The sequence below is a fragment of the Hyla sarda genome, chromosome 1, assembly GCF_029499605.1.
Source record: "Hyla sarda isolate aHylSar1 chromosome 1, aHylSar1.hap1, whole genome shotgun sequence".
Taxonomy (NCBI): Eukaryota; Metazoa; Chordata; class Amphibia; order Anura; family Hylidae; genus Hyla; species Hyla sarda.
The window spans coordinates 42947620-42972081 of NC_079189.1; the positions used below are offsets into that span (position 1 = coordinate 42947620).

The 24462-nt window shown below is 45.2% G+C and overlaps 1 protein-coding gene across 6 annotated transcripts in view; it reads right to left on the bottom strand.

The window, feature by feature from the left end:
* CTBP1 (C-terminal binding protein 1) overlaps positions 1–24462 on the bottom strand; it is a 659916-nt gene that overhangs the window by 425095 nt on the left and 210359 nt on the right. Inside the window, exon 1 of one of the 6 annotated variants that reach the window (XM_056554660.1) lies at positions 4301–4426. The exons of the other annotated variants lie outside the window; for them this stretch is intronic. The gene's annotated coding sequence lies outside the window, so the exon portion shown is untranslated. Of the gene's footprint in view, positions 1–4300; positions 4427–24462 lie in introns of those variants that run through there. 6 annotated transcript variants of the gene reach the window in all.

Genomic DNA, 24462 nt, shown 5'->3' on the forward strand with positions numbered 1-24462 from the left:
AAACGTACTAATTTGTGATTTTTAAAGTTTGTAATTTTTTTTAAGCGCAACAATAATAGAAAAGTATGTAATAATGGGTATCATTTTAATCGTATTGACCCTCAGAATAAAGAACATACATCATTTTTACCATAAATTGTACGGCGTGAAAACGAAACCTTCCAAAATTAGCAAAATTGCGTTTTTCGTTTTAATTTCCCCACAAAAATAGTGTTTTTTGGTTGCGCCATACATTTTATGATATAATGAGTTATGTCATTACAAAGGACAACTGGTCGCGCAAAAAACAAGCCCTCATACTAGTCTGTGGATCAAAATATAAAAGAGATATGATTTTTAGAAGGCGAGGAGGAAAAAATGAAAACGTAAAAATTAAATTGTCTGAGTCCTTAAGGCCAAAATGGGCAGTTCACACATCCAAAGTAAACCGCGGCACTCAATGGATAAGGTGCAAAGAACTGTGATTTATTCCATACTAATACAGAGAAAGCAAAATCTATCTATCTATCTAGCACAAGAAAAGGTAGAGCAGCACATCCCACAGTAATATGATGAGTCCTTAAGGGGTTAAAGGGGTATTCCAGGCAAAAACTTTTTATATATATCAACTGGCTCCGGAAAGTTAAACAAATTTGTAAATTACTTCTATTAAAAAATCTAAATCCTTCCAATAGTTATTAGCTTATGAAGTTTTCTGTCTAACTGCTCATTGATGATGTCACGTCCCGGGAGCTGTGCATGATGGGGAAATATCCCCATAGGAACTGCACAGCTCCCGGGACGTGAGTCATCAGAGAGCAGTTAGAAAGAAAACAACAACTCAACTTCAGAAGCTAATAACTATTGGAAGGATTAAGCTTTTTTAATTTAAGTAATTTACAAATCTGTTTAACTCTTCGGAGCCAGTTGATATATAAAAAAAAGTTTTGGCCTGGAACACCCCTTAAATCATGATTATTACAAAATGCTGCTATTCAAAGCCTCTTCTTCCAAAGGGCCAGGAATCTGCAACCAGGTACAACTAATGAGTTTTCAGTTACTAACCTCAGCTATACAGCAAACTCCACTCAACTGTGCAGCACATAGAAATCTTATAGGTTCAACATGTATCATACAGTAGGTTCAACATGTATCATACAGTACAACAGTTACACTTTAAAACACACACAGCTCGCACACTCGCTGACCCAGCTTCTATCTACTGTAACTAGTGTTGAGCGGCATAGGCCATATTCGAATTCGCGATATTTCGCGAATATATGGACGAATATTCGTCATATATTCGCTATATTCGCAATATTCGCGTTTATTTTCGCATATGCAAAAAAAATGTGAAAAATAGCATATGCGAAAATTTGCATATCAAAAAATTAGCATAACCGAAAATTTGCATGCCAGTCTCACACAGTAGTATTAGAGCAGTGGTCCCCAAACTGTGGCCCTCCAGATGTTGCAAAACTACAACTCCCAGCATGCCTGGACAGCCAACGGCTGTCCAGGCATGCTGGGAATTGTAGTTTTGCAACATCTGGAGGGCCACAGTTTGGGGACCACTGTATTAGAGCCTTCTTTACACCACACAAGCTGGAAGCAGAGAGGGGGTGATCACTGTGATGTGTACTGTGAAAAAAATAAAAATAAAGAATATTCGTAATTACGAATATATAGTGCTATATTCGCGAATATGCGATATTCGCGAATAAAATTCGAATTGCCAATATTCGCGAGCAACACTTCTGTAAACATGGCAAAAACTATGTACAACAAGGCATCAGATGGATGACACCCAACCAGAGGCCATACAAGGATCCCAATGGGACCCTGGATGTAAATGGTAGAAAATGTGATAAAGAGGGGTCTTTGTGAGTCCAAACATGTAATGGGCCATAGTGACGACCAGTGTTGGTGACTACAGAGTTAGAAACCCTACTGGGAAACTCCATGTATCCATCCATTTACATCTATCAATTGATCTATCTATCTATCTATCTATCTATCTATCTATCTATCTACTGCAAACAAATTCCAAAGGAACAGCACACCATATAGGTCTGGAAGGTGCCAGCGGCAAAGGAGCCCGGTCAAGGCAGTTCACACATCCGAAGTAAACCGCGGCACTCAATGGATAAGGTGCAAAGAACTGTGATTTATTCCATACTAATACAGAGAAAGCAAAATCTATCTATCTATCTAGCACAAGAAAAGGTAGAGCAGCACATCCCACAGTAATATGATGGCGGTGCAAGCAGCGGATGGAGCCCCGGTCAAGGCAAGTTAGACATCTAGGAAGGATGCCGCAGCACACGGAGGATTCAAGTGCAAAAACAGTGGTTTATTCCATGGTCATACAAGTTAGCTAACTTGTATTACCATGGAATAAACCACTGTTTTTGCACTTGAATCCTCCGTGTGCTGCGGCATCCTTCCTAGATGTCTATCTATCTAGCTATCTATCCATCTAGACAAAGAATGCAAGCCAAGTTTTTACAATAGTTCGGATCAATAGTGCTGGCCAATTTATTCTTTGTCTGTAGTGTACATACGGGGGAGTGGCTACCTCCATGTTGGCTCCTGCACCCCACCCACCTCTATTAGGTGTATATAAGGTGCCTTGAATGTTTCAGACCTTGCATGCCTGCTGTACTGCTCACACAGAGGCATATTCATAGTGTAGGGTCCGTCCCAGAATGAGGTCACCTTACCGTGGTGGGACGGTCCACGCTATTTGGTGCCAAATTTGCAAACTAAGTACCTCATATTTTCATAGTTTCATATTTTCATTTATTGCATTACAGCTGTATAGCTTTTCATGTTCTATCTATATACTCATGTTTTATCTATATACTCATGTTTCATCTATATCTTTGTGCTAGCAGTGTGCTGCTGTATTCTCCTGTTGCTATCTATCTATGTATCTATCTATCATCTATCTATAATAACAATACTTTATTTAAACAGTGCACGAAGGTTCCGCAGCGCCGTACACTCAAATTGATCCCTGTCCCCATATCAGTATGTTTCTAAGTGTGGAAACCCATGTAAACAAAGAGAGAACATACAATCTATCTCTATGTATCTATTGCAAATCTTTCTATCTATGTATCCACACAGAGAAAGATAGCAGCACTCCAAGTTCACGTGGAAAAAAAGTGTAAAACTTTATTCATCAAACATCGGAGCAATGTTTCGGCCATCTCACATGGCCATTGTCAAGCGGCTTGACAATGGCCGTGTGAGACGGCCGAAATGTCGCACTGATGTTTGGTGAATAAAGCCGTACATCTTTGTTCATGTGGATATCTTTGGGGCTGTGACCAAGTCTAGCTATAGCCGGCACCTTCCAGCAACTACCTTCAAGTGCTGCCCTGCTTCTGGATGTATCTATCTATCTATCTATCTCATATCTATCTATCATCACCTATCTATCTATCTATCTATCTCATATCTATCTATCTATCTATCTATCTCATATCTATCTATCATCACCTATCTATCTATCTCATATACATCTATCTATCTGATATCTATCTATCTATCTATCTCATATCTATTTATTTATCTATCTATCTCATATCTATCTATCTATCTATCTCATATCTATTTATCTATCTATCTCATATCTATCTATCTCATATAAATCTATCTTATATTTATCTATCTATCTACAGTATCTGTCAATGTATATATCATATATATTTAGACTTAGGTCAACAATAAGGTTGCCACCAGGCCGGTATTTTACTGGCAGAGCCGGTATTTTGGCCACACTGTCGGTATTTTTATATAAAAAAAAACAGGCACCCCTGTTGGGAAACACTGACCTATACTATATATTACTATATAGTCCAACATGCTGAGAGTTGTAGCCTCATACAGGCCCATACAAGGGGAAAAAGTTATAGGGGTCAGAATAGGCCAAATTTCCCCGGCATATGTGTATCCTGTGATGTCACGCATATATAATGAATTATGTAAATTAGCGTGGCCAGCATTTTTTTGCAAGAAAGGTGGCAACCCTAGTGAACAAGCATCTGCATAGTCTCCACCATAATCGCTCTACACGCGTTGAGAATTGACAGCCATGTCTTGACTATCCGTGTGACGTGTCTCTGTCTTATATGTAGTCCCCAGGTCACACAATGGATAAACAGAACATCTGGGTAAAATGAACCCATAAACGGGGTGTCAGGTGGAGGAGCACGTTTCCATACATATTATTAGTGAAGGCCGAGGTAACAGATTGGTGGGGGCTCTGTCTCTCCATCCATCTCCTTTCCTGTTTCCTTTCTTCATTGTTTACCTGGAATCTGAGAACGTATACTGTGTCCTGTCTCCTTTCTTTATCTTCATCCCTCCAGTTCGCACCATTACCGGCTGCTCAGCGGCTGAAACTAATAAACCCTCTTCACACGGTCGCAGTATTTGTGATCACAGTCATCTCCTCGTCCTCCTGACACAAATGGTCTCTGACAGGAGGCGCAGAGGTAGCGTACGGCACAGCGGCTCTAGATTTGTAGGTCCATCTGTTTCTCTGTGTTTTAGAGCAAATGTCAAACAGCTGGAAGATATTGTACAAGAGCCAATGTTGATGTCACTTCGACTTCCTGCGATTCTGCTTGAAGTACTTCAAAGTGAGTTAAAATTGATGGACTTATTTCCGAATGATCCCTCAGCGCGCTCTGTGCTGGAATACAGGATAGGCCTACAACTTAGATTGGTCGTTATGTCCTTAAATCAGACTAATATAAACCCTTTTCCTGCCTTTCTTTCTTTTTCCGCATAAGGTTTAAGCATTGGGGGAGATTTATCGAAACCTGTCCAGAAGAAAAGTTATCCAGTTGCCCATAGCAACCAATCAGCTCACTTCTTTCATTATTAACAAGGCCTCTGCAAAATGAAAGAAGCGATCTGATTGGTTGCTATGGGCAACTGAGCAACTTTATCAATACCTGTGCAGAAGAAAAGTTGTGGGGATTAGAGTGTTGGGACACCAGCAAACTTGTGAAACGGCCCAAGTATCCTGTCTGGTAGTGATGCATGTGCACTGCAGTTCTATTCATTGCCTATAGGGGCGATAGCTATCACCGAGCACTGCAGTTCTATTCATTGCCTATAGGGGCGATAGCTATCACCGAGCACTGCAGTTCTATTCATTGCCTATAGGGGCGATAGCTATCACCGAGCACTGCAGTTCTATTCATTGCCTATAGGGGCGATAGCTATCACCGAGCACTGCAGTTCTATTCATTGCCTATAGGGGCGATAGCTATCACCGAGCACTGCAGTTCTATTCATTGCCTATAGGGGCGATAGCTATCACCGAGCACTGCAGTTCTATTCATTGCCTATAGGGGCGATAGCTATCACCGAGCACTGCAGCTCTATTCATTGCCTATAGGGGGCGATAGCTATCACCGAGCACTGCACTTGGCTATCTTTGGCAGTCCCAGAATCAGTGAATGGAGCAGCAGTCTGTATATTTGACCACATCTGCAGATATCATACAGATAGACTTGGGGCGGGCGTTTTCAAAATTGATGGGGATCAGGCAGTTGGACCCCCACAGTGATCAGGTGCTTATCTCCTATGGTGTTCTCAAGATCACTGGGGGTCCCAGAAATCAAGCCCATAAAGATCATACATGTAACCCCTATTTTGTGTATACAGATGTAGCCATAGTTATCTGAAATGTTTTAACCCAACACAGAAATGTTTTGTGTTCTGATGTCCTAATGCAGCAGAGATTATTATTTCAATCTAATTAAAATTATTATTTTATTATTATTATTATTATTAGTAGTAGTAGTATTATTTTTTAAACATATTATTATTATTCTCATTATTAATAGTAACAATAATAATATTATATTATAACATGCTGATTATGATGATTATTATCATTAATTATTAATAATCATCATTATGTAATCATAATATATTATTATTGCTATTATTATTATCATCATAATTATTTATGGCAATAATAATAATATATTATAATATGATGATGATTAATTAATTGTAATAAAATAATCATTATCATATAACAATATATTATTATTGTTTTTTTTATTATTATTAGTAGTAGTAGTAGTAGTAGAAGTAGTAATATTACTAGCAATAGAAGTAGTAATAGTAATAGTACTATTAGTATGATTATTATTATTTATAAAAAAAAATATTAATAATAATTAGTATTATCAATAATAATAATTATAATAGCAATAATAATAATAAAAAAAATATGATGATGATGATTAGAGATGAGCAAACTTACAGTAAATTCGATTCGTCACGAACTTCTCGGCTCGGCAGTTGATGACTTTTCCTGCATAAATTAGTTCAGCTTTCAGGTGCTCCTGTGGGCTGGAAAAGGTGGATACAGTCCTAGGAGACTCTTTCCTAGGAATGTATCCACCTTTTCCAGCCCACCGGAGCACCGGAAAGCTGAACTAATTTATGCAGGATAAGTCATCAACTGCCGAGCCGAGAAGTTCGTGACGAATCTAATTTACTGTAAGTTCGCTCATCTCTAATGATCATAATGATGAGGAGGAATAGTATTATTAATAATTATAATAATAATTTATTTTTATTGTGTCCGTGGCTTCAGTAACTGAGGAGTAATATTCAAATTATTAAAATTAGGTTTGTGTTATGTCTTAGGAAAATTTATCTCAACTTCAACAATACACCAGGGATCGAGAGGATGCTGGCTACTAGAGATGAGCGAACTTACAGTAATTCAATTCGTCACTAACTTCTCGGCTCGGCAGTTGCTGACTTTAGCCTGCATAAATTAGTTCAGCTTTCAGGGGCTCCGGTGGGCTGGAGACTCTCTCCTAGGACTGTATCCACCTTTTCCAGCCCACTGGAGCACCGGAAAGCTGAACTAATTTATGCAGGATAAATCATCAACTGCCGAGCCGTTAAGTTCGGGACGAATCAAATTACTGTAAGTTCGCTCATCTCTACTGGCTACATCTGAAGGTGATACAGTCAGTTTCATATTGGGGGGATTAAACCTCAAGAGTTTTTTTTTTTTTAATAGAACTGCGGATAAATCAAGGGCAGTATCTAAATGTATTGCAACCCTGAAGGCTACATGACAAACTCAGCCCTGCTACACATAAGAATTCATTTATTATTAAAGGCTTTGGCCTGGTCTATTATGATGTATAGATCATGGAGTACAGGAGTCAAATACACAGAGCCCCTGGGGTTGATCCAGAGTCCGCAGGTCATGTTACCATAACAGATCCCCATCACTGGGAATTGACTCTGCTATTATTTTTAACCGAGCAGAATTAATTTGCCCCTTCTCTCAGGAGCAGAAGAGCGGTCAAGGGTCCCCCTCTCACTTGTAAGGTCACATCCCAGCGCTCATCCAGCTGGTACGCCTGCATAGATCATAGGGTAGTTGCGCCTGTCTGGGGGCACACACTGCCTCATTGGCAGTAATGCGGAGCTGTCAGCGGAGCGGCCTCTCATTCCACACTAGGATTATTAGGTTGCTGAGATGTCAGTGTATAATGCTGCGCTCTGTGGGGACTGGCGGGGGCTCCGCTGATCATTCAGCACCCTCTGCTGTCCACTTGAGTAAGACACAGGAACCGCATGATCAGGCAAAAAGTGAGCGCGCTGATCAGTGTTCACATTCACGACATGGCAAAGGATGACCTCACATACAGGGGCGTAGCTATAGGGGGTGCAGAGGTAGCAGTAGCATCGGGGCCCTGGTGCCTACGGGGGCCCCAAAGCACATCTGTCGCTTAAGAGACAAGTATTATCATTGGCACATGGGGCCCCATTGCGGATTTTGCCTCAGGGCCCAGAAGCTACAAGTTACGCCTCTGCTCACATAGATGTATGCAGCCCATCAGATTCGATTCTAGACCAGTGTTTCCCAACCAGTATCCCGCCGGTTGTTGCAAAACTACAACTTCCAGCATGCCCGGACAGCCTTCGGCTGTCCGGGCATGCTGGGAGTTGTAGTTTTGCAACTACACAGGTTGGGAAACGCTGCATTACACTGATACATTTTACCCGCTCTGATATATTGTAGCAAATTTAGGAAAAGTAGAGAGATTTGAAGCAGAGAAAACCACAGCCAGCGCCAGCTCTGCCTATAGGCAAAATAGGCAGCCACCAGGAGCGCCCTCTTGAAAGTAATGTACATATATTGTTGTAGGCCTTTAAGTATTATTGTCATGTGATTGTAAGGAGGTACAAATGACCATGTGACCTACAGGGTGACCTATGGGACCCATCCAGAATCTCCCCCATATAAGCCCTGGGTGGGGCTTCCTCTTTCTATTTGAGTTATTGCTGAGTTGCAGTGAGGTCAAGTCCTGAGAGAGTGTCTGGTGTCCTAAATAGGCCCAAAGTCTACCACGCAGCCACTGATCCACAAGTAAACTACCCCACAGGGGGAAGTCAAAACCTGGTAAGCTACAAACGGGGTGAAGTCTGTCATAGTCAGTCTCAGTCAAGTCAGTCCAAGTAAAGTCTGTCATTGTGGCCCTGCATCAAATTGTCCAAGTCCACTATAAGTCCGAGCAAGCCCTGTGGTCTCTGAAGTCACTGGTCACCTCCTTGGGCCTAGCCAAGCTGTATAGACTCTTACACCTGTCTGACTCAGTAAAGCTGCCCTTGTTCCGTAATTTGGCGTCGGAGTAATTATTTGGCCCCGTTCCTAGCTCAGGATCCAGCGGTATACCTTCGAGTGGTGTAGAGAATAAACCACGCCCTGGTGTCACGAACACAAGGGGTTAATGCCATCTGCCCCTAGGGTAATTCCATCTGCCCTCATCACACCCTCACCACAGCAGTTTACTACAGGTTTGCAGATCCCTGTGTGTCTGCTCGTAGCGGCAGATTGGCTTCGAACAGACACGCAGGACACACGGGCACAGTAGGGAGCTCACTCTAGTGATGGTCATCAGCGCATCCGCAGGGTCAAATACGCTTTACATGACTTTTCTATATGTCTCCCAAATCGCTCTGTTCTGCTGCTCACTCATTCTGACATCCACTGCTCAGGAAGGGGTGTGTACTGAGCCCGCCCTCAATCACCATTCATTCACTATCTCACAAGACAGCTAAGATTTACCTCTTAACCGTTATGTTCTGCTTCCTATATGATCCCTCCTGGAGGGTTACAGGTGTATAAATGATGTTGACAAATAAAACAATACTTCCATAAACTGTATCCCCAATTTGTCTATATAACCCCGCCTTATATGAATCTCCTCCTCTTCATTTGTTTTTATACACTGCTCCAAAAAAATAAAGGGAACACTTAAACAACACAATGTAACTCCAAGTCAATCACACTTCACAATCAATTTCACATGCTGTTGTGCAAATGGAACAGACAACAGGTGGAAATTATAGGCAATTAGCAAGACACCCCCAATAAAGGAGTGCTTCTGCAGGTGGTGACCACAGACCACTTCTCAGTTCCCATGCTTCCTGGCTGATGTTTTGGTCACTTCTGAATGCTGGCAGTGCTTTCACTTTAGTGGTAGCATGAGACGGAGTCTACAACCCACACAAGTGGCTCAGGTAGTGTAGATCATTCAGGATGGCACATAAATGCGAGCTGTAGCAAGAATGTTTGCTATGTCGTACCTCATACTCTTGAAAAAGCTAGACCTTACTAGTGAAACGTTGAGTTAGAGGAGAGATGTTTTTAGCTCAGTCCCTGCAATCATAATGTGGATTGATCACGGAGCGCTGTGACACTATGTCTATAGACGGTGTCAGAGCAGAGCGCTGCAAACAGAGCCCCGTGATCGGATATATCCATGCATAGAATGCTACAAAATCACTACAAATAGGGACTGTAATTTTAAAGCACACATTGCCACCTAGTGGTAAAATTTGAGCACATGAATTATCATTTGGCCAGTACAACAGGAGACGTGGAGGAGGCCGTAGGAGGGCAACAGCTAAGCAGCAGGACCGCTACCTCCGCCTTTGTGCAAGGAGGAGCAGGAGGAGAAAAATTACCTCCAGCAGGTCACAAATGTGCATGTGTCCACTCAAACTGTCAGAAACAGTCTCCATGAGGGTGCTATGAGGGCCCACCATCCACAGGTGGGGGTTGTGTTTACAGTCCAACACTGTGCAGGAAGTTGGCATTTGCCAGAGAACAGCAAGATTGACAAATTCGCCACTGGCCCCCTGTGCTCATTACAGATGAAAGCAGATTCACACTGAGCACGCGACAGATGTGACAGAGTCTGGAGATGCCGTGGAGAACGTTCTGCTGCCTGTAACTTCCTCCAGCATGACCGGTTTGGTGGTGGGTCAGTAATGGTGTGGGGTGGCATTTCTTTGAGGGGCTGCACAGCCCTCTATGTGCTTGCCAGAGGTAGCCTGACTGTCATTAGGTACCGAGATGAGATCCTCGGACCCCTTGTGAGACCATATGCTGGTGCGATTGGCCCTGGGTTCCTCCTAATGCAAGACAATGCTAGACCTTATGTGGCTGGAGTGTGGCAGCAGTTCCTGCAAGAGGAAGGCATTGATGCTATGGACCGACCCGCCCGTTCCCCAGATCTGACTCCGATTGAGCACATCTGGGACATCATGTCTCGCTCCATCCACCAACGCCACGTTGCACCACAGCACAGCCTGTCCAGGAGTTGGTGAATGCTTTAGTCGAGGTCTGGGAGGACATCCCTCAGGAGACCATCTGCCAGCTCATCAGGAGCATTGTATGGAGATCATACGGGTACTTGGAGGCCACACACACTACGGAGCCTCATTTTTACTTGTTTTAACCCCTTAAGGACCAAGGGTGTACCTTTCTATAACAGGGGGCCACGTCATGGTGTGTCGGGCCCGGCCTCTAACAATGGCCGGGACCTGTGGCTAATAGCACGCGGCACTGATCACGGTGCCGCGCAATATTAACCCTTTAGATGCGGCGTTCAAAGTTCATAGCCGCGTCTAAAGTGAAATTAAACTACCCCCGGCTAGCTCAGGGAGCTGTTCGGGACTGCCGTGGTGAAATCACGGTGTCCAAAACAGCTGTAGGACACGGGGAGGGTCCCTTTACCTGCCTCCTCATGTCCGATCGCTGAATGACTGCTCATTGCCTGAGATCCAAGCATGAGCAGTCAAGCGGCAGAATCATTGATCAATGGGAGCTATAACATTGCAAAAAAAAGTGGAAAAAAAAAGTTAATAAAGATCATTTTACCCCTTCCCTAATAAAAATATAAATTAAAATAAGTAAAAATAAATAAAAATATAAATCAACATGTGGTATGTCCGAATTATAAAAATATATTGTTAATTAAACCGCACCGTCAATGGCGCACACACAAAAAAATTCCAAAGTCCAAAATAGTGCATTTTTGGTCACTTTTTATATCATGAAAAAAATAATCAATACAAAAATGGTACCGCTAAAAACTTCAAATCACGGTGCAAAAAATTAGCCCTCATGCCACCCCGTATGCGAAAAAATAAAAAATGTTATAAGGGTCAGAAGATGACAGTTTTAAACGTATAAATTTTCCTGCATGTAGTTATGATTTTTTCCAGAAGTGCGACAAAATCAAACCTATATAAGTAGGGTATCATTTTAATCGTATGGACCTACAGAATAAAGATAAGGTGTCATTTTTACAAAATGGTGTTTTTTCTTAAATTTTGACGCACAATGATTTTTTTTTCCATTTCGGCGTAGATTTTTGGGTATAATGACTGATGTCATTACATAGTAGAATTGGTGGCACAAAAAATAAGCCATTATATGGATTTTTAGGTGCAAAATTGAAAGATTTATGATTTTTTAAAGGTAAGGAGGAAAAAATGAAAGTGCAAAAACGGAAAAACCCCTGGTCCTTAAGGTGTTAAAGGAGGTAGTCTATGGATAGGGGATACGTTTCAGATCTCCTGTACGGGGCCCTGGCTCGCTGGCAAGATAGTGGGTGTCGACCACCGCATAAAGCGGCGGCTGACACGCTCCCCTCAATACATCGCTATGGCAGAGACGGCGATTGCCGGAGGTAGCGCTCCGGCTCTGCCATAGAGTTGTATTGAGGGGCCGCTTCGTGCAATGATCAACACGCCCCCTTCCCGCGGGCTGCCGGGGCCCTGTACAGGAGATCGTGGGGGGCCCCAGCGGTCGGACCCCCCGTGATCTGAAACTTATCCCCTATCCTTAGGGTAGGGGATACGTTTTTCCGCACTGGATATCTCCTTAAGGCTAGGATTCCACTTGTTTTTTTTTCTGGCAGTTTTTGGAAAACTGACACTGCAGTTTTTGAGCCAAAGTCAGAAGTGGATCCATAAGGGAGGAGAAGTGTAAGTTCTTCCTTTATATGTCCTTTTCCTTTTGAATACACCTCTGGCTTTGGCTCCAAAAACTGCCAGAAAAAAAACCAAGTGGACACTTAGCCTTAAAGGGGTGTTCCAGGCCAAAACTTTTTTTTATATATCAACTGGCTCTGGAAAGTTAAACAGATTTGTAAATTACTTCTATTAAAAAATCTTAATCCTTCCAATAGTTATTAGCTTCTGAAGTTGAGTTGTTGTTTTCTGTCTAACTGCTCTCTGATGACTCACGTCCCGGGAGCTGTGCAGTTCCTATGGGGATATTCTCCCATCATGCACAGCTCCCGGGACGTGACATCATCATTGAGCAGTTAGAAAGAAAATTCAGAAGCAAATAACTATTGGAAAGATTAAGATTTTTTAATAGAAGTAATTTACAAATCTGTGTAACTTTCCGGAGTCAGTTGATATATATATATATATATATATATATATATATATATATATATGTATATATATATATATATAAAAAGGTTTTGCCTGGAATACCCCTTTAAGGACATTACATCACAGTTGGATCAGCCTGTAGTGTGGTTTTCCACTGTGATTTTGAGTGTGACTCCATATCCAGACCTCCATAGGTTGATAAATTTGATTTCCATTGATAATTTTTGTGTGATTTTGTTGTCAGCACATTCATCTATGTAAAGACAAAAGTATTTCATACGATTAGTTCATTCATTCAGATCTAGGATGTGTTATCTTAGTGTTTCCTTTATTTTTTTGAGCAGTGTATGTATAGGCAAATTATGTCCCTTTTTTAAATTAACAAAATCAGGTCTGCTTAGCTTTCTGCATCCTGAGATGTAAAGCATGGAGTTAGGGCCGGCGTTAGGGCGGGGCAAACCAGGTAATTGCCTAGGGCCCCGATCCCCCAGGGGGCCCCCTGCCGGCTGCTCAGTAGCAGCTGTTTTAAAGTGGCTGTAGCGCCGGCTGTTTGTTAAAGATCAGCAGCCATGCTGCGGCCACTTTAAAACAGTGACCAGCAATGGAGGAGCTGTTTATGATAAATATGTCATCTATCCTGTATATCAGTGTTTCCTAACCAGGGTGCCTCCAGCGGTTGCAAAACTACAACTCCCAGCATCGGCTGTCCGGGCATGCTGGGAGTTGTAGTTTTGCAACAGCTGGAGGCACTCTGTTTGGGAAACTCTGAGTGACGTTTCCTGCCTGTCACCGGCTCCTCTGCACGGCGGACCTCACTCCTCATTCCCTGCAGTGCCGGTGTAATGAAGAAAACTGTGTCTTGAAGCGTTCTGTGTCCCTGATAAGCACTTTCATCAGCTGTTCAGGACACAGAACGCTTCAAGACACAGTTTTCTTCATTACACCGGCTGCTTGTAGCACTCCGGACGCGGCTCCAGGAAATGATGAGTGACGTCTGCCGTGCAGAGGAGGCGGTGTGAGGCAGGACTCGTCATATCCCCACAGCCCACATGACCTACTACCTGAGCCGGAGCGCAGCCAGGTAAGGAAATATTTATACAGTAAAACAAAAAGCAGGGGGAGAGGGGGGAACTAATGTGGGGGAACTATACTGCCGACCTTCTGTGGGGGGAAGTTTACTGCCAACTTACTGTGGGGGGAACTATACTGCCAACTTACTGTGGGGGGAACTATACTGCCAACCAACTGTGGGGGAATATACTGCCAACCTAATGTGGGGGACTTATAATGCACCTAATGTGGGGAACTATACTGCCAACCTAATGTGGGGGAATATACTGCCAACCTAATGTGGGGGAACTATACTGCTAACCTAATGTGGGGGGAACTATACTGCCAACCTAATGTGGGGGGCTTATAATGCACCTAATATGGGGGGAACTATACTGCCAACCTAATGTGGGGGACTTATAATGCACCTAATGTGGGGAGCTATACTGCCAAACTAATGTGGGGGAACTATACTGCCAACCTAATGTGGGGAAAACTATACTACACCTAATGTGGGGGAACTATACTGCCAACCTAATGTGGGGGAACTATACTGCCAACCTAATGTGGGGGAAATATACTGCACCTAATGTGGAGGGAACTATACTGCCAACCTAATATGGCGGGAACTATACTGCCAAACTAATGTGCAGGAAACTACACTGTCAACCTAATGTGGGGGGAACTATACTGCCAACCTTATGTGGGGGGACTTATAATGCACCTAATATGGGGGGGAACTATACTGCCAACTGTTACGCCTAGCGCTCCGGGTCCCCGCTCTTCCCCGGAGCGCTCGCAGCATCCTCGCATTCGCAGCGCCCCGGTCAGACCTGCTGACCGGGTGCGCTGCAATATCTCTCTCAGCCGGGATGCGATTCGCGATGCGGGAGGCGCCCGCTCGCGATGCGCATCCCGGCTCCCGTACCTGACTCGTTCCCCGTCTGTCTTGTCCCGGCGCGCGCGGCCCCGCTCCTTAGGGTGCGCGCGCGCCGGGTCTCTGCAATTTAAAGGGCCACTGCGCCATTGATTGGCGCAGCAGGCTTAATCAGTGTGTTCACCTGTGCACTCCCTACTTATACCTCACTTCCCCTGCACTCCCTCGCCGGATCTTGTTGCCATTGTGCCAGTGAAAGCGTTTCCTAGTGTGTTCCTAGCCTGTGTTCCAGACCCCCTGCCGTTGCCCCTGACTACGATCCTTGCTGCTTGCCCTGACCTTCTGCTACGTCCGACCTTGCTCTTGTCTACTCCCTTGTACCGCGCCTATCTTCAGCAGTCAGAGAGGTTGAGCCGTTGCTGGTGGATACGACCTGGTTGCTACCGCCGCTGCAAGACCATCCCGCTTTGCGGCGGGCTCTGGTGAATACCAGTAGCAACTTAGAACCGGTCCACCAACACGGTCCACGCCAATCCCTCTCTGGCACAGAGGATCCACCTCCAGCCAGCCGAATCGTGACAGTAGATCCGGCCATGGATCCCGCTGAAGTCCCACTGCCAGTTGTCGCCGACCTCACCACGGTGGTCGCCCAGCAGTCGCAACAGATAGCGCAACAAGGCCACCAGCTGTCTCAACTGACCGTGATGCTACAGCAGCTATTACCACAGCTCCAGCAACAATCTCCTCCGCCAGCTCCTGCACCTCCTCCGCAGCGAGTGGCCGCTTCCGGCTTATGATTATCCTTCCCGGATAAATTTGATGGGGACTCTAAGTTTTGCCGTGGCTTTCTTTCGCAATGTTCCCTGCACTTGGAGATGATGTCGGACCAGTTTCCTACTGAAAGGTCTAAGGTGGCTTTCGTAGTCAGCCTTCTGTCTGGGAAAGCTCTGTCATGGGCCACACCGCTCTGGGACCGCAATGACCCTGTCACTGCCTCTGTACACTCCTTCTTCACGGAGATCCGAAGTGTCTTTGAGGAACCTGCCCAAGCCTCTTCTGCTGAGACTGCCCTGCTGAACCTGGTCCAGAGTAATTCTTCTGTTGGCGAGTACGCCATCCAATTCCGTACTCTTGCCTCCGAATTATCCTGGAATAATGAGGTCCTCTGCGCGACCTTTAAAAAAGGCCTATCCAGCAACATTAAAGATGTGCTGGCCGCACGAGAAATTCCTGCTAACCTGCATGAACTTATTCATCTTGCCACCCGCATTGACATGCGTTTTTCCGAAAGGCGTCAGGAGCTCCGCCAGGATATGGACTTTGTTCGCACGAGGCGGTTTCTCTCCCCGGCTCCTCTCTCCTCTGGTCCTCTGCAATCCGTTCCTGTGCCTCCCGCCGTGGAGGCTATGCAAGTCGACCGGTCTCGCTTGACACCTCAAGAGAGGACACGACGCCGCATGGAGAACCTATGCCTGTACTGTGCCGGTACCGAACACTTCTTGAAAGATTGTCCTATCCGTCCTCCCCGCCTGGAAAGACGTATGCTGACTCCGCACAAAGATGAGACAGTTCTTGGTGTCAACTCTGCTTCCCCACGCCTTACTGTGCCTGTGCGGATATCTTCCTCTACCTTCTCCTTCTCTGCTATGGCCTTCTTGGATTCCGGATCTGCAGGAAATTTTATTTTGGCCTCTCTCATCAACAGGTTCAACATCCCGGTGACCAGTCTCGCCAGACCCCTCTACATCAATTCTGTTAACAATGAAAGATTGGACTGTATCGTGCGTTACCGCACGGAACCTCTCCTAATGTGCATCGGACCTCATCACGAAAAAATTTAATTTTTGGTCCTCTCCAACTGCACTTCTGAAATTCTTCTTGGATTACCGTGGCTTCAACGCCATTCCCCAACCCTTGATTGGTCCACAGGAGAAATCAAGAACTGGGGTACTTCTTGTCACAAGGACTGTCTTAAACCGGTTCCCAGTACTCCTTGCCGTGACCCTGTGGTTCCCCCTGTATCCGGTCTTCCTAAGGCTTATATGGACTATTCTGACGTTTTTTGCAAAAAGCAAGCTGAGACTTTGCCTCCTCACAGGCCTTATGGAGGTACTACTCCACCCCGGGGCAGAATCTATCCTCTGTCTGCTCCTGAGACTCTTGCCATGTCGGAGTACATCCAGGAGAATTTAAAAAAGGGGTTTATCCGCAAGTCCTCCTCTCCTGCCGGAGCTGGATTTTTTTTTGTGTCCAAAAAAGATGGCTCCCTACGTCCTTGTATTGATTACCGCGGACTTAATAAAATCACAGTAAAAAACCGCTACCCCTTACCTCTTATCTCGGAACTCTTTGATCGCTTACAAGGTGCCCACATCTTTACCAAACTGGACTTAAGAGGTGCTTATAATCTCATCCGCATCAGGGAGGGGGACGAATGGAAGACCGCATTTAACACCAGAGATGGACACTTTGAGTATCTGGTCATGCCCTTTGGCCTATGCAACGCCCCTGCCGTCTTCCAAGACTTTGTTAATGAAATTTTTCGTGATCTCCTATATTCCTGTGTTGTGGTTTATCTGGACGATATACTGATTTTTTCTGCCAACTTAGAAGAACACCGCCAGCATGTCCGCATGGTTCTTCAGAGACTTCGGGACAATCAACTTTATGCCAAAATGGAGAAATGTCTCTTTGAATATCAATCTCTTCCTTTCCTAGGATACTTGGTCTCTTGCCAGGGACTACAAATGGACCCAGATAAACTCTCTGCCGTCTTAGATTGGCCACGCCCCTCCGGACTCTGTGCTATCCAACGTTTTTTGGGGTTCGCCAATTATTACAGACAGTTTATTCCACACTTTTCCACTATTGTGGCTCCTATCGTGGCTTTAACCAAGAAAAATGCCAATCCCAAGTCCTGGTCTCCCCAAGCGGAAGACGCATTTAAACATCTCAAGTCTGCCTTTTCTTCCGCTCCCGTGCTCTCCAGACCTGACCCATATAAACCCTTCCTATTGGAGGTAGATGCCTCCTCAGTGGGAGCTGGAGCTGTCCTTCTACAAAAAAATTCTTCCGGGCATGCTGTGACTTGTGGTTTTTTTTCTAGGACCTTCTCCCCGGCGGAGAGAAACTATTCCATCGGGGATCGAGAACTACTGGCCATTAAATTGGCGCTTGAAGAATGGAGGCACCTGCTGGAGGGATCAAAATTTCCAGTTATCATATACACTGATCACAAGAATCTCTCCTATCTCCAGTCTGCCCAACGACTGAACCCTCGCCAGGCCAGATGGTCGTTGTTCTTTGCCCGTTTTAACTTTGAAATTCATTTTTGCCCTGCTGACAAGAACATTAGGGCCGATGCCCTCTCTCGTTCGTCTGATGCCTCTGAAGTAGAGGTCTCTCCGCAACACATCATTCCTCCTGACTGTCTGATCTCCACTTCTCCAGCCTCCATCAGGCAAACTCCTCCAGGGAAGACCTTCGTTTCTCCACGCCAGCGTCTCGGGATTCTCAAATGGGGACACTCCTCCCACCTCGCAGGCCATGCGGACATCAAAAAATCCTTGCAACTCATCTCTCGTTTCTATTGGTGGCCGACTCTGGAGACTGATGTTGTTGATTTTGTGCGGGCCTGTACTGTCTGTGCCCGGGATAAGACTCCTCGCCAGAAGCCTGCTGGCCTCCTTCATCCTCTGCCTGTCCCCGAACAGCCTTGGTCACAGATTGGTATGGACTTTATTACGGACTTGCCCTCATCCCGTGGTAACACAGTTGTTTGGGTGGTCGTTGATCGATTTTCCAAGATGGCACATTTTATTCCTCTTCCTGGTCTTCCTTCAGCTCCTCAGTTGGCAAAGCAATTTTTTGTACACATTTTTCGCCTTCACGGTTTGCCCACGCATATCGTCTCGGATAGAGGCGTCCAATTCGTGTCTAAATTCTGGAGGGCCCTCTGTAAACAGCTCAAGATCAAATTAAACTTCTCTTCTTCTTATCATCCCCAATCCAATGGGCAAGTAGAAAGAATTAATCAGGTCCTGGGTGACTATTTACGGCATTTTGTTTCCTCCCGCCAGGATGACTGGGCAAATCTTCTACCTTGGGCCGAATTCTCATACAACTTCAGAGTCTCTGAATCTTCTGCTAAGTCCCCATTCTTTGTGGTGTACGGCCGTCACCCTCTTCCCCCCCTCCCTACTCCCCTGCCCTCTGGTTTGCCCGCTGTGGATGAAGTGACTCGTGATCTTTCCACCATATGGAAAGAGACCCAAAATTCTCTTTTACAGGCTTCATCCCGGATGAAAAGATTTGCCGATAAGAAAAGAAGAACTCCCCCCATTTTTGCTCCCGGAGACAAGGTATGGCTCTCCGCTAAATATGTCCGCTTTCGTGTCCCCAGTTACAAACTGGGAAAACGCTATCTTGGCCCTTTCAAAGTCTTGTGCCTGATTAACCCTGTCTCTTACAAACTCCTTCTTCCTCCTTCTCTTCGTATTCCCAATGCCTTCCACGTCTCTCTCCTTAAACCACTCGTCATTAACCGCTTCTCTCCCAAACTTGTTTCCCCCACTCCTGTTTCCGGTTCTTCTGACGTCTTCTCCGTAAAGGAGATTCTGGCCTCCAAGAATGTCAGAATTTTTTTTTGGGTGGATTGGGAAGGCTGTGGCCCAGAAGAGAGATCCTGGGAACCTGAGGACAACATCCTAGACAAAAGTCTTGTCCTCAGGTTCTCAGGCTCCAAGAAGAGGGGGAGACCCAAGGGGGGGGGGGGGGGTACTGTTACGCCGAGCGCTCTGGGTCCCCGCTCCTCCCCGGAGCGCTCGCAGCATCCTCGCAATTGCAGCGCCCCGGTCAGACCTGCTGACCGGGTGCGCTGCAATATCTCTCTCAGCCGGGATGCGATTCGCGATGCGGGAGGCGCCCGCTCGCGATGCGCATCCCGGCTCCCGTACCTGACTCGTTCCCCGTCTGTCTTGTCCCGGCGCGCGCGGCCCCGCTCCTTAGGGCGCGCGCGCGCCGGGTCTTTGCAATTTAAAGGGCCACTGCGCCATTGATTGGCGCAGCAGGCTTAATCAGTGTGTTCACCTGTGCACTCCCTACTTATACCTCACTTCCCCTGCACTCCCTCACCGGATCTTGTTGCCATTGTGCGAGTGAAAGCATTTCCTAGTGTGTTCCTAGCCTGTGTTCCAGACCCCCTGCCGTTGCCCCTGACTACGATCCTTGCTGCCTGCCCTGACCTTCTGCTACGTCCGACCTTGCTCTTGTCTACTCCCTTGTACCGCGCCTATCTTCAGCAGTCAGAGAGGTTGAGCCGTTGCTGGTGGATACGACCTGGTTGCTACTGCCGCTGCAAGACCATACCGCTTTGCGGCGGGCTCTGGTGAATACCAGTAGCAACTTAGAACCGGTCCACCAACACGGTCCACGCCAATCCCTCTCTGGCACAGAGGATCCACCTCCAGCCAGCCGAATCGTGACACCAACCTAATGTGGGGGATTTTTAATGCACCTAATGTGGGAAACTATACTGCCAACCTAATGTGGGGAGCTATACTGCCAACCTAATGTGGGGGAATTATACTGCCTACCTAGTGTGGGGGAAATATACTGCACCTAATGTGGAGGGAACTATACTGCCAACCTAATGTGGAGGGAACTATACTGCCAACCTAATGTGGAGGGAACTATACTGCCAACCTAATGTGGAGGGAACTATATTGCCAACCTAATATGGAGGGAACTATACTGCCAAACTAATGTGCAGGAAACTATACTGTCAACCTAATGTGGAGGGAACTATACTGCCAACCTAATGTGGAGGGAACTATACTGCCAAACTAATGTGCAGGAAACTATACTGCCAACCTAATGTGGGGGGAACTATACTGCCAACCTAATGTGGGGGAACTATACTGCCAACCTAATGTAGGGGAACTATACTGCCAACCTAATGTGGGGGGAACTATACTACCAACCTAATGGGGGGGGACTATACTGCCAACCTAATGTGGGGGAACTATACTGCCAACCTAATGTGGGGGAACTATACTGCCAACCTAATGTGGGGGAACTATACTGCCAACAAAATGTGGGGGGACTATACTGCACCTAATGTGGGGGGACTATACTGCACCTAATGTGGGGGGACTATACTGCACCTAATGTGGGGGGAACTATACTGCCAACCTAATGTGGGGAACTATACTGCACCTAATGTGGGGGGAACTATACTGGCAACCGAATGTGGAGGGAACTATACAAAAATATTAAAGTGTATTATTCTGATCCCTATAACTCTTTTATTTTTCTGTATATGGGAATGTGAGGGTCATTTTTGAGCTGTGATTTGTAGTTTTTATCGGTACTATTTTTGTTTTGATGGGACTTTTCAATTGTTTTTTAGATATGTTTTATGATATTTGAAGTGACCAAAAATGTGCAAATCTGGTTAGTGCACTAGTACGACTTTTGGGGCCCCTCTTTTGATTTTGCCTAGGGCCACGCTAAGCCTAAAACCGGCCTTGCATGGAGGGGGCATGTTGACCACAGCTTTGTGCATGGGGAGAGCCAGGTTGCAGGCAGGAAATCGTCTTTGGATAGGGGATACATTTTTCTAAACTGGACTACTCCTTTAAGTTTTATACTTGAAAAAAGCACTCTCTCAGTATTATTCCTGCAGTTTAATTTGTTTTATTGTAGACCAGTTGTATCTAAACATTTTGAACCCTTTCATCATGGGCGGCTGTGTCAAGTGATGTCGGTCTGACCATTAGCCCAGAATTTTTTTTCTCTATGTAAATCAATGGGGGGACATTTATCATTGTGGGTGTAAGTGAAGCATTTATCATTGTGGGTGTAAGTGAAGCATTTTTCTACACCTTTTTTTGTGTGCTGGTAATGTGCAGGAGCACCAAATTTACTAAATGATCATTTCATCAATTTTGTGCAGGTCACATTTTCTGAAATGTTACTCCTCACATACACCATAAAGCTAAGCTAAGTCAGGGCTGGTGTAGTTTAGAGACTTTTCAGTGGCTTTGCGCCTTTTTTGCCCCTTTTCACAAAAAGGCGCAGTTCATAAAATCCTTCCATATCATGTGTATTGCCAAAATCAGTGGATTGCAACTCAAAATCAGTAGAAATGTGTAAAAAAAATAATAATAATAAAAAAAAAACGCTGATATAAAATAAACCCTGCTTGCGCCTTTTTTTGCACCTTTTCTAGACACAAAAAACAGTGTAAAGACAATGATAAATGTCGGCCGATATTCCCTGTTCGTAGAATCTTTTGTGAGATTCAGGATTGTATCATCCTATATCCCATTCCTCCTGGAAGCTTTCAGTCCCCTCCCCACCAAGCTCTTCCTTGTTCTTCTGTATGTCGAGACATGTAAAGATTTCTGCTAAGGATATCATATCTGTTTTATTTGAGTACAAGTATCATGGGAAAAAACTTATCCCCTAAGCGAAGGATAGGGGATAGGTTTTAGATTGTGGGGGTCTGAGCGCTGGAGCCCCCGCGATCTCCTGTTTGTAGCCCGGGCTCTCCTTCACAGTGATGCATCACGACCCCCGCCTGAAGCGGGGGACGTTACACCCCTTCTACCTAGCTCTATGGGAGAGCCAAAGATTGCGGAACGGCTCCCCCATACATAGAGCTATATGGGGGGGGGGGGCATGGTGGGCCCCGCTTCAGGCGGGGGTTGTGATGCGCCACTGTATAGGAGAGCTGGGGCTCCAAACAGGAGATCACGGGGGGCCCCAGCGCTCAGACCCCCTGCGGTCTAAAACTTATCCCCTATCCTTCGGATAAAGGATACGTTTTTTCCCATGATACTTGTCCTTTAAGGGACAGGACTCCAGTAATATAGTAGGTTAATCCATATAATGATTAGTTGAGTATTCATGCAGCTTCACATTGCTCTCCTCACCTCATACTTGTGATATATAGGTTTCTCCCTGTCAGTGCTAACAAGCAGGAGAGTACTGTAAAGTAACATCTCATAGGAATACACCTGGTGACTCTGATACAGCTATTTTTTGTTATGAAAACCATTGATCATTCTGTTTTTATGTCTTCTCAATCTTTTCCTTGAGGCACTTGATATGCCACTGTCTCATTGCTGTCTCATTGCTCTGGATTTAACTATCCCTGACTATTGCAGTATGGTGCGGATAATAGAGTATACTCTGTCCCATGTGTTTCTCTAGTACCTTGTTCTAGCCCAGTTTTTTTTACTTATGTACTACAACATATCTATAATATACTTCTATTATTTCTTCTGTGTTTAAATTATTTTATTTTGCACTTGAAATCCGGCCACTAGGGGTCTCCCTCCTAGTGGCCAGCTGCAGCCTGCTGTTACGTCACAGCTGAATTCTGACTGATCCCGTCGAATTCAGTCAGCCTGCACTCGCTCCCTGCCTGTCAATCAGACAGGTGGGAGCGAGTGCTGTGAATACCTGGGCTGCGCGCATTGGCTGCCTGGCCTCGTTCGGCAGCTGTCCCCGCCCCCAGCATGTACAGTCTGGAGGCAGCGCGGCACTGAATCTCAGCGCTGCATTGATGCTCCAGGACTGTACATGTCCTGTACAGGTAAGTGAGGTCTTATTTCACTTACCAGTAATTTGTTTCGGTCCCAAGTCTTGGCGGTGTAGAATAGCACGGCAGGTGGGCGATGTTCCTATACTCTAACACACTACACTGCTAAACAAGGAGGAGGAGACCCCAGAGCAGCCTGCAGTGCTATTGGCCGCTCATCTATGCACGCTCCCGACGAGAGTGCAGCATAGATGAGCTAAGGGCGGAAGTCGCCCCCCCACCAGCAGGCATCAGTGAGTCTGCCTGGTAACTGAGCACACTACCAGGTAGACACAAAGATATTTCTAAGGTGGTGAAAACATTTTTTAAGGCAGGGATGGGGTTAGGGATAGATGGGCAATAGGTAGGGACAGAAAGTTTTTTTCACATGATGGGTAGGCTCATTCTTGTGTGGTCCTTGTTTTTGTATCTTGTCATTTCTGTTTTATCTTGTTGTGTTTGCTCCTTAATTCAGAACTGCTCAGCCTTGCTTTTTTTTTTTCTGTCTCTAGTACCTACAGTCTTCCTGATGTTTGCATAAGGATAATTTTTGCAGATTGTGATTTTCATTAGGGATATTTTCAGGGACAGTGAGTGTCAGTCGTATCTGTTGTTCGGGTCAGTGTTCAGGGATAGATCTGGGAAAAGATTCAGGGACAGCTTTATTCTTTTCTTTTATCATCTATTCATCATTATTCAGTTTCTTTCACCTATTGGTGAGATTCTATTCTAGTTATTTTGTAACCTGCTTGCATTGTTTCATATATTTGTATTTGCAACTGTCTGGAAGTTTCCCAATTTGGCCCTACTGTAAGTCCTGGGGGTATATGTGTACGGGGAGCTACTGTGAGGATCAGATAAAGGCGACTGCTATAGATTAAGTCCGTTGCCACCTTGTGACCAACCAATGTTATTACATGAATGAAATTAGGTGCTTTTATTTTATAACTACACGTTTAATCAAAATCTTTTGTATTTTTTATTTTTTTTGCAGGGGATGCAGATGCACCTTGGCCCTGGTGCCATAAGGGGCCCAATGCCTCTTCTGCCACATAGGAAGACAGCAGTATTATAAACAGCACGCAGTGGGTGGGGGCCTATAGCAGATTGAGATTTCCCATTGGGGCCCAGGCACTTGACGTTGCACTTGGGGCTACAGCTGACGCTAGATACACTTATCACTGGTATTATTCCGTATAATGGCGAT